Here is a 10,581-nt window from a genome sequence, read left to right on the forward strand (position 1 = left end):
TAATGTGGTAGTTTTACTTTTACTTGAGTACATTTTTGTCTGTGTATTTGTACTTTTACTTAAGTACATTTTTTGAGTACTTTCTCCACCACTGAATATAACCCTTGCTGCATCTTATTTTGTTACCCTGGAAAACACATAATACTTCCCCTTTAATACTTTACAGCAGTTAATAACAGATTTTCTTTTTCCAAATAACTTTTTTTTTTTTCCAAATCGGACTTCATTAAACGAGTAATGTTTACATCTTTGTCACGTCCTAATTCCCTAACAGGAGAATAAGATACAGTGGAAAAATGAAATTTAAGACACACCTTGAACAAGAATTAAAACCTATGATGGAAAACCTGGATTGTTTTCAGGCCTAAAAAATTCTGATCTTAAAATTTAAGCCACTTTATGACTTTAGCAGAACCTTGAGAGGCTTTTCCATTATTAAAGCACAGACAGTCTAAGTACCTGACTTTGTCCCACCCTCCAACGCATCCCCACTTTTGCAGCCTTACCCCATTTTAATCTAGTCCAATCTTTCATAATCAGCAAAAACCATTCTTCTCCCCTGATTGAGGAAGGGGAAGAGACGAAGGGGGGGGGGGATTGTGTTTCGCATGTCAACTAGTGGTTAACCCCAGGAAAGAAAAAGAAAAACTTTCCCCGCCGTTAATCTCGGACGAGCATCTGAGCTTATTATTGAGGAAAAGCTAATTAAAAATCAGTTAACATCTCTGCAAATACCTTTTTCTGCTTGTAGAAAGAAAAAAAAAAGAGAGGGGGTAGAGGGAAGAAAAAAAAGACACCTGAATAGGCTCACTGTTCTTAGCTGTAACCGAAAAGACCCTGTGACTGCACCTAATCTGCAAATTATATAACTCACAGGGCCATTTCCCTATGTAATACTGCAGGAAACAAAAGGACAGTTATTTCTGGGGGAGCAGTTTTTTTTTTTTTTCCCCAATGTAGAGCGTTGGCATGGGCTCCTGGAGAACAGCCTCTCTCTCTCTCTCTCTCTCTCTCTCTCTCTCTCTCAGCACCATGAAATGAAAATTTACATTCGCTTAGTGGCGATGTGGCGCTCGGTGGAAGACGGCTGTATTTTTAATGAGAGCTGGGAGATTTAATTACCTCTGTTTTAGCAGGCGAGATTTCGGCGGCGCAATGACAAGGGAGACGCGGCGCGGGGAAGAGGTGGCACGCAAAAAAAAAAAAATTCCTCTGCTCACATCCCAGCGGTCACCGAGCTGAGAGAAAGCTAGCAGGCACCGGGGCTGCAATTAATCCAAATTTATTCCACCACCACCACCATGGTGCAACCGCTGATCTGAAGGAGGAGGCCATGGAAGTAGTCAGTCAGCCTCCAAATGTGAAAGTAGAAAAAATAAATAAATACAGGCTTTCAAAAAAAAAAAAAAATAACTGTATTCCCCAGTTGTTTTGAAGTGTTTTTAAAAATGTGATTACTAATGTTGTGAATTCTCCCCAAAGGCCCAGTTTTTCTAGCTTATGCAAAACTGCTACGAGGCTACATCTGGCATCTTGCTTTTGTTTTTGTTTTTTTTTCGCCTCAGATTTCACGCCATCTCCACACCGGTGATGACAGGATGTCGGATGCAGTTACCGACGTGGCGACACTTTAATGAATACCCAGATCCTCTGCAAACCGATTCCTATTTTTAGCACAGATATAGTACGTTGCAAAAGAATTTATTCTCTTGAAACTTTTGCCTAAATCATCTTTTGACAAGAAAGTAGGGGTAATATTTATTTTTTTCTTCCCAAAATCACTTTTGTTATTTGATACGCTGTGAATCAATTTCAACATGCATTAAAAAAAACTGACTTAAAGGGGCAGTATTATGTAAAATGATCTTTTCTGAGCTTTACATCATGTTATGGGAGATTAAAGGATTTCTGAAACACGCATCAAAGAATCAAAGCAACACTCCAGGTATGTTTTTGTTGAGGGGATGTTATTATGACAACCATTCAGCTGAGCAAAACACCTGGGTGGACCTAACTGAGCAAACCGTCCCCCGCAACTCCCCTTCTTTGCTCCTTCTGACTAGCCAGCAGCAATTAGCAAACACCTGGTGGACCAGCAAGTCTACCGAGTTCATTACTTGTCATTGCAATGCTGGTGAAAACGTTAAGAAGTTAAAGGAGGAATGATGTTGTGATGTCTTCCTCAAGGCGGAGTTTCAGAAAGAACAGGAGATTACTAAAGAGACAGAGACCTGATCTCACGCCGTTAAATTACAAAATTCCATTTCTTTAAAGTCATATTTCATACATGGCACATTTTTATAACAAATGAACAACATAGTTATTTGATTGTGCTACAAAATGGCAGCATGTTCCCCTTTAAGTTATTCCCCCCCCTTTAAATTAATACTACTTTTGCATTGTCTTGTTGCCTTTTGAGAGATCCCTGTCTTATCTCCTATCAGAAACAAAATTCTTGATTGGATGAAAATCACTTTGGTTCTTAAATCATGCCAAAGGTGTGTATTATTTTGAACTTAGCCGTGATTGTGTACCTTCTGAAGTTAATTAGCTGCACTGGCTCTTGTCCAGCTAAGAGGTGGCAGAATACAAATGCACAACATTCAAAGCCAACTTCCATTACTAAAAAAAAATGTAAAAACCATCTGTCTTCTGCGTTTCAATAAAGCTCAAGCTACTGTCAACAAATCCCAGTCAAATAGGTTGTCGTCTGTATAGTTGTAACACAACATAATGTAAAAATAAATAAATAAATAAAATCAATGAGAGTTAACTATTTGGCAAGGCAGTCAAATAGAAACTCAGTTTATGTGTTTTTAAAATAGGACACACACACACCGTCAGAGAAAAAGAGTGATGTTTTGGCTAGCATGATGAAGTAATTCCCACTAAAAGATTGGGGAAATGCTGATCTCCATTAGACCTGCTAAATGAGTGGATGTCAAGCCGGGAACATATGTTTCTGTTGCTGGAAGCGCCAACAGAAGGTCGTGTTCAAAATGCTAAACAATTTCCCTTTGACTGCATTTACTCTGACCAGCAGTGGGGAACATAAACCAAATGCTTTTCAAAAGGAGAAACGTTTGTTATCTTTGCATTATTCAGTCTATGAATCCTCTTCCTCATTCTAGATGTTTACTGTTGATGTTTTATTCATGACATTTCGGTTGTGTGTTAATAACATTACAGTCAGGTTAGTGAGAGAGCAATGTGAGGATATTTATGAACCATCAAAATCTTTATTTTATGAAGTGTAAAACATTGTCGAGGTCTGGTCAAATCGCAGTGGTTCATAAAAACTGTACACTTTATATTTTCTTTTTGATTTACGTGTCAAAATTGAACAGATTTTCACACATAAATATTTCCATTACCTAATGATTTTCATCCCTTTTTGACTTCAAAGTAACAACAAGTACTGTAAAAATATTACTAATGATGCACTGCAAAATTACAAAATCTTACCAATAATTTTTGGTTTAGTCTCCAGTGCAAATATCTTAGTTTTTCCTTTTTTCAACTGTACTAACTTGCAAGTAACTTTTCAGCAAATCAGTATTATGTACTGTGTCACAGGTTGGGCCTTTGTCTCCTTTGGGGTCAGTCTTTCCTTCATAAATGAAGTAATCCCACGTGTAGCCATTACTGGAATCAGCTAAAACGTATAGTTTGAAACCCCCTTCACAGGTTTTGCCTTCATATATTGTTTGAAGAAAACCCTGGCTTTGGAGGCGATCATCCTTTCATCTATGGCGATTTCTTGGCCTGGATGAAAATTCCAGCAACAAGCGTCTCTCATCTCCATATACAGAGGCTTCAGCTTTCCAAGGCGGTTGTACTCAGGCATCCCCTTTTTAGCTAAATTTGCAGCATTGTCTTCTTCACTGCTAAGATGTAGAGCTTGAAGAATCTTGAGCCACTTCTGGCGAGATATTACACTAGAGGGAAATGGTAGACTGTACCGATTACTACGGCACCAATAGTCCGTCAAGGATGAACACTTGACATAGCCCATGTACAAAACCACAGACAAAAATCTTTTAAAAAGTCCTGCGTGGTAATGCCAGTCCAATGTCTGAGAGAGCAAAGAAGAGAGAGAGTAAGAGAGGTGGAGGTTGACGCCTGACTTCTTTTCCCTTCATTGTTTTAGACCAAGCAATGGTTCTGATGATGATTGGCAACCTGTCCAAAAATCTTCTCGGACTGAGAATACCACCACCGGGTTTTCATCAGTTGAGAAGTGTGACCGTCCATGCTGATATGTGTTGGCCAAAATTGTTGGAATAGTAGATGTAAGAAACATTTGAAAAAGCTCAACACAGCTGTATGTAACAGCTACTGATTAGCTGGGATCCAGGTGTGCGTGATGGCTGGAAAATGGGCTGTGGTGAGATGTCAGGCTCAGCGGTGTCGGACCGTCTGCCCTCATTTCAAAGTGATGCCTCACTTCTTCCCCGTCTGCCTCCACTTCCAGCTCCTCTCCTGCTTCCCCTCACTCTTCCTCTCGCTCTTCCTCTCGTTCTTCCTGGGAGGGCAGACAGGTCCTCTTCTGTCTCAGAGTTACTGGTGGTATTCAAGGATTTTATTCCGTAATGCAGTTTTTATAATGTTTTATTTCATCTTGAAGCCTGATTTTATGACACTATAACATAATGTGGCATTGTAGACAGTTTTTTGGCCAAATATTGCAGAGTTAAACAAGTTAACATGAAAATGTCACTTTGAACAAAAGCATAAAGATGGCAACCTTGAAGGGCAGAATTATGTATTTTCCAGGAACAGGGTAATTTTTTTTTTAGCAGAATCAAGTAACTTTTACCTTTAGTTGTTCAGATGTTATATAAATACCAAATATGACTTAAAAGAAATTTGACTTTGTAATCCAATGCCTTGAAATTGGGCCTCTGTCTCTTTAAGAAACTCCTGCTCTTTGCGATGTTTCCATAAAATCACATCTGAATAAGCTTGTTCACGTGACAAGTCACTAAAACCCATGCCGCACAATCATCCAACTACTTCCTGTTGTCATCTTGTTTGTGCTTTGCGCCAGTAGCAACATCCGATTGTTTGATCATGTGACTCGTGTGATGCAAAAAAAATTTTTCCTTTTTAGTTTTTACTAAATAAGCCAATTTTGATACGGCCAACAAAACTCACCTGAACTTAGTGCCAAAACATTTTATTGAAAAATGTGATTTTTTTTTTTTTTAATCTTGGCATATTTCCATCAAGCACATTTCTTTTCAAAATGTCAAATTGGGCAATTATATGGTGAAGGGAATGATTTGGACGGACAAAGTCAGCAGTGACAACACAGATCTTCACAGTCCTGGGGGGGAGGGGAGCACTCGCTGGTCACGCACAATTATTTTCATTTAGTGGCATGATTTAATCAGAAAAAAAGTGATGGAAGTAAGTTAGCAGCAATAATGGAGCTGCCCAGGGATGCTGCCTGTATAGAATTCCTAATACCCAATTATTTTAATCCAAAAGTTCATTATTTATTAATTCAGTGGGTCTGCTGGGTTATAATTTAGCTCCCAGAAAGTGAAACTCAGCAATGTAGCAATTAAGGGGATGTTCAGCGCTGGATGCCAAATTCACCTCCAGCTAATGTTTATAATATTCAGAACCCACCATGGGTTCCATTCCGCCGTATCATTATGAAGTCCTCACTGCATGGCAACTTTGAGTCGAACATGAGAATTGTTGGAGGCAATGTGTTCCTTGGGGTTTAGTGGAAATTAAACTTTTAGAAATTGGTTCATGCCAATCAATGCGGCAAGGGAAAGGCGAAGAGGGAGGGGAAGGGAAAGATGCGGCAAGAGGAGAAAAATAATGAGGCCAAGAGTGCAGGGAGGATGAACCGCCATGATGATTGGAGTGACAGTGACTGAGAGGAGGAAGGCGGAAGAGAGGAGAGACAATCAGAGGGTGTGTGGGGTGGGGGAGAACCCAAACCAACTGAGTTCATCCTTGGCTCAATGTACCCAAAACTCCTCTGCTGCACTTGTCTCTTTACAAACTGCCAATCCACTCAAAGTCTCCCTCCATTGCTCCGTCCTACCCTCCCTCACACACCACAAGCAATGCCACCATATCCCCCCCCCCTTTTTTCTGTTAAGACACACACACACACACACACACACACACACACACACACACACACTTGTCTTCCCTTACACACACTATTTGGATTTGGACATACTTGAGTTACCCAACCCGTCCCCCCTCCTCAACCACCTCCCTCTCCACCATTTTTCCCCTTCTTTGTCCCCCCGCCAGGCATGAATCACACTGAGGCCAGAGACTCAAAAGGCTGCCAGGCCCTTCTGATGACTCCCAGCCTGGCCATAACAAGTGGCTGACAGCTTTATTTACATAAGACCAGCAGGCAGCGTGAAGAACCGGCCCCAGACTAAGTTACGCATACATACATAAACAGAGCAAAAAAAAAAAAAAAGACAAAAAAAGGCAGAGATATGTCATGGTAACGCTCGGTGTGGGTATGAATAAACGCCACGCTCCCAATAAATGCAGCAGAGGCTTCGTCAATGGGTTTTTTGGCCCTCGGGGTTGAGATCCAAGCATTTGTTTTTTCTGAGTTTTTCCACATGAGCGCAGAGGATGATGGGACCCCAGGGACGGGGTTGGGGGGGGCGGAGGAGAGGGACTTTAGACCTCTATATCCGCCCCCGTCATCCATCTCTCATCAGCAGATAGCGAGCAGAGCGCAGCGAGGTGCGCCCCCGCTGATTGATGCTTAGCTGTTATATTAGGGCTAATGTTGCCTCTTTGACCTTTCACCTGGACGTGAGCAATGATCTCTCTGGCAAAAATAAATAAATAAATAATAGTCTCCGTCTGTGTTTCAAAACAAGGAACTTGTGCAAAAATTGTGCTTCCAGATTCCAGACCGGCTAACAATCCGGCATCTGTGTTGCACGTCAGGCTTTAGCTTCCGATTCAACTCGAAGTGGCTCGATCATTATTACTAGACTTTCCCGTTTTCATGTGAGGACAGCAGATTTTTCAGTTGTGTTGTGGCTTATTTACCCCGATGGGTAGCTGGGAGGCGGAAGGTGGGCGGGGTGGGGGGATGGTGGGGAGCGAGTGTGATGTCTCTCAGACTGACAGCTGGGGAAGAAAGTTTATGAAATAAACATGGACCTGATGCAACGCTCAGAACCCAGCGCTGCAGTGGCCTTGGAAGCCCCCTGTATCATCTCACCGAACCCCTCCTTTCCTTTCCTTTCTTTCATTCTTTCTGTCTCCCTATAGCTGATACTGACTTGCATGCGCACACACACACACACACACGCACACACACACACACACACACACACACACATTCCCCAAAGCTAGGGAAACAAAGGTGCTTGCAGGCCTAATGGGGTCAAACAGACTGTAAATCAATTGTAAATCTGTCTCTCCAGAGTTTACTCAAGAGGACGGACTCTGTCAATAAAGTCCACCACTCTGCGTCATGCAAGGACCGTACGAAATATCTAGAGCATAATTGTGACTTAGATGGAAAATGCTTGGTGGTTTTCAACATTTGACGGTAATAAAAATCTCAAAAGTTAGACGTGCATTTGTATTCAACCCTATTTTTTCTGGTACCCCTTAATAAAGTCTACTGCAACCGACTTCATTAGTCACTAAAAGATTGAAAAAACTTGCTGTTAGCCTGAATAATAGCATATTCCTTCAAATTGCGATCCTGATTTCCTCAGTGGACTAAAGTGAAGACATTGTGGATGTAGAGCAGGAGCAAAGGAGGAAGTTCAAACCAACGCTTGCATCAGTCATAAGGGGGAATGTAAGATGTATTGCAATAAAAATGGGTGACCTTGAACCACTGCTAAGATCTAGCCACAGTTTTGGGATTGCAGTATTATGTCAAGTCAAGTTTATTTGTAAAGCACATTTCAGCAAAAAAGGCAGTTCAAAGTGCTTTACATCATAAAAACATTATGCAGGCAATAAACATTACATTTTGTCAAATGCCATCATTGAAATCGTCAAGCAAATTCAATTCAAATATGTTGATCAATGTTCCAGGGACTACTAATCAAAGGCAACTCTAAACTACTCTTAGCCTTGATTTAATGGAACTCAGTTTTTCAGCATATTTTCAGTTTTCTGGAAGTTTGTTTCTTTAAGCCTGGAAATGTTCTTCAGATGATAGAAGACTGACTTTGTAATTGTCTTTATGGGACTCTGGAGGCTCGGGTCTCAGTCCTAGATTTCGGGCCTGATCACTAGTTTCTAGCTGTAATAACTGAAGGTGTGTGCTGACTATAGATCGCTCCTCTTTAGCTCCAAAGATAAGTTCAAATTTGTTTCTGGTCAGCTGAAGAAAGTTATGTCACATCCATGTATTGATTTGTTCCAAGCATCTGCTCAATGCTCGGATGGCTTATGTGTAGTTTATACAGCTGCAAGATCATATCCCTGTCTCCAAAGTATTTCTTGGCCTTCAAATGAACAGACAGAGGCAGATTAGCAGGGATTTTCAACAAAAGATGGCATAATCCAGGACATGCTACTGTGCTATGTTATATCTGCTGTAAGGATATTTAACTATAAGATCTATTTTATTTACCAAGAAGGATCACCAGTGCTGTCTTTGGAACAGTATGCAGTATGTTCTGCCACCTTTGTAAATATCAGGAATGCATGCATCTCCTTTGCAAGACCCTCTCTTGGCAAAGCTAACCACAGGCAACCTGTCACCACAAGAACTGAGGAGATGGTCCCAGAAAGTTGAAGAAGTTCTGATGGTGTGCTTATTGGCTACAGATTGAGATCCACTCTGTCAGCCCCATAAACATTATATAAAGGTCAAAAAGTGCGTGACGGATCTAAAGTTTTGTGTAGATGACACCATTCCCACCAGATCAGTAAGATGATATTCATAAAGCAAACCTTGGATCCCCAATTATGGGGACATAATTGAGTAATACATGAAACAATTTAAAGTCAAGATTACAAACAGAAAAAAATGCACATACACGAAGAAGCTAGAGGTCAAACTAATAAAAGGAGGTGTGTGCTCAAGGATAATAATCAGGTTTGAAGCAGAATCGGGAACAGATTGTTGAAAGAAGGGATATAGTCAACGAACTGAGCATGATCTTGAACAGGTTCAGGTTAGGAGTGAGCTAGGCATGCTTCTCTCCTGCCTGCAGCTAAATATACCTCCCACCCTCTTTGATCCACAGGTTTCCTTTCACACCTCACATGCTTTATCTTCCGCCTCTGTCATGGATCCAGCCGATGCTTCATTGCTCTCTTCAACCAAATCAGGAAATGCTGGCGCTCCCTTTGTCTCACCCTCCCGCCTTTTATGTTTCAGCTGAAGAGGCATTTGGAGTTAACAACGAACAAGGCCTTGGATTCCCAAAGGCCTGTGTGGACCAGCTGCTGTATGTGGGATCCTGCAGCATCTCTACTGCCTTAGTCTGATCCACGAAAAGGTCCAAGTGCTGTGGAAGTATGTAACTTTAAAATAAAAAATATTTTTCTTACACGTTTAAACTTTCACCATCAATCAGAGCCAGGAAGAGGGTCTTAGCGCTGTCAATCATCCTTGTGAAAGCAGTGCTCAATGTGCTCCTGGCGTAGAAACAACTCATTGTTACAGAACACTGTTTGTCTGCCATCATGGTGAGCCATGGTAACTAGCCTTAGCATTCAAAACATGCCATCAATGAAAAGCAGAGAAAAAATATCTGGGAGCATAGAGGAATAGGAGATGCGCAAATATAAGAATGATTGGTAGCACTAAGACCTGCCTCCTGGTTCTCATTGGTTGTTTCTAATTAGCACGGTAAGAAGGCAGAGAAACGTAATTTTTTTTTCCCCTGAGATTATCTCTCATACCATCCTGCCACGACAAAGTGATAGTTAAAAAAAATAAATAAATTAGTTACATACTGCAGCTTTAATGCTTTCTTCATGACCATAGGCTTGTGGCCTTCACATCACGCCGCGCAAGTCCTGGAGAGTCTCTTGCTTGTAAGCAAACAAGTTCCTTTCAAGACTGAATGGTTTTTAAAAATCACAAATTTGTTAGAATGGCCTCGTCAAAGTTCACATACAAATCCAATGGAAAATCTGTGGGAAGACTTGATGAATTAATGTTCAAAGACAACCTGCAACCAGTCTGACTGAGGATGACCTCATTTATCTTGCAAAAATCGAAGTCTCTAGATGGGCACAGCTGATAGTGACATACACCGGAAATGACTTTCTTGCTTCAAAAGTGGTTCTACAAAACATTGGCACAGACTTAAGAACTGTATTCCTCATTTTCAAATTTTAATTTGTAAAAAAAAACCCTTCAAAATCATAACTTCATTCTACATCAGAGTTATTCAGTACTTTGTGAAGAGCTTTCAAGCAACTTCCAATGAAGTACGAAGGAAGTTTAAGATGTGAAAGAGTTCAAAAAGTGTTAACAAACTGAAGACAGCTGTGACAGACTGGGTTCTTGACCTGAAACTCTCTGTCCTTTTTATACTCTTCTGAAAGATGCATGCTCACTCATCTTTGGACTAAATTGCATCCTGTCAG

The 10,581-nt window shown here is 40.9% G+C and overlaps 1 long non-coding RNA gene across 1 annotated transcript in view; it reads left to right on the plus strand.

Annotated features, from left to right (window-relative positions):
- Window positions 1-9,480, plus strand: part of LOC103482251 (uncharacterized) — a 93,545-nt gene extending 84,065 nt beyond the window's left edge. Inside the window, exon 3 of the long non-coding RNA XR_536427.1 lies at window positions 9,362-9,480. This is a non-coding gene — a long non-coding RNA (uncharacterized LOC103482251). The remainder of the gene's footprint in view (window positions 1-9,361) is intronic.
- Window positions 9,481-10,581: the final 1,101 nt, after the last annotated feature.

The sequence above is a fragment of the Poecilia reticulata genome, linkage group LG20 (genome assembly GCF_000633615.1).
Source record: "Poecilia reticulata strain Guanapo linkage group LG20, Guppy_female_1.0+MT, whole genome shotgun sequence".
Lineage (NCBI taxonomy): Eukaryota > Metazoa > Chordata > Actinopteri > Cyprinodontiformes > Poeciliidae > Poecilia > Poecilia reticulata.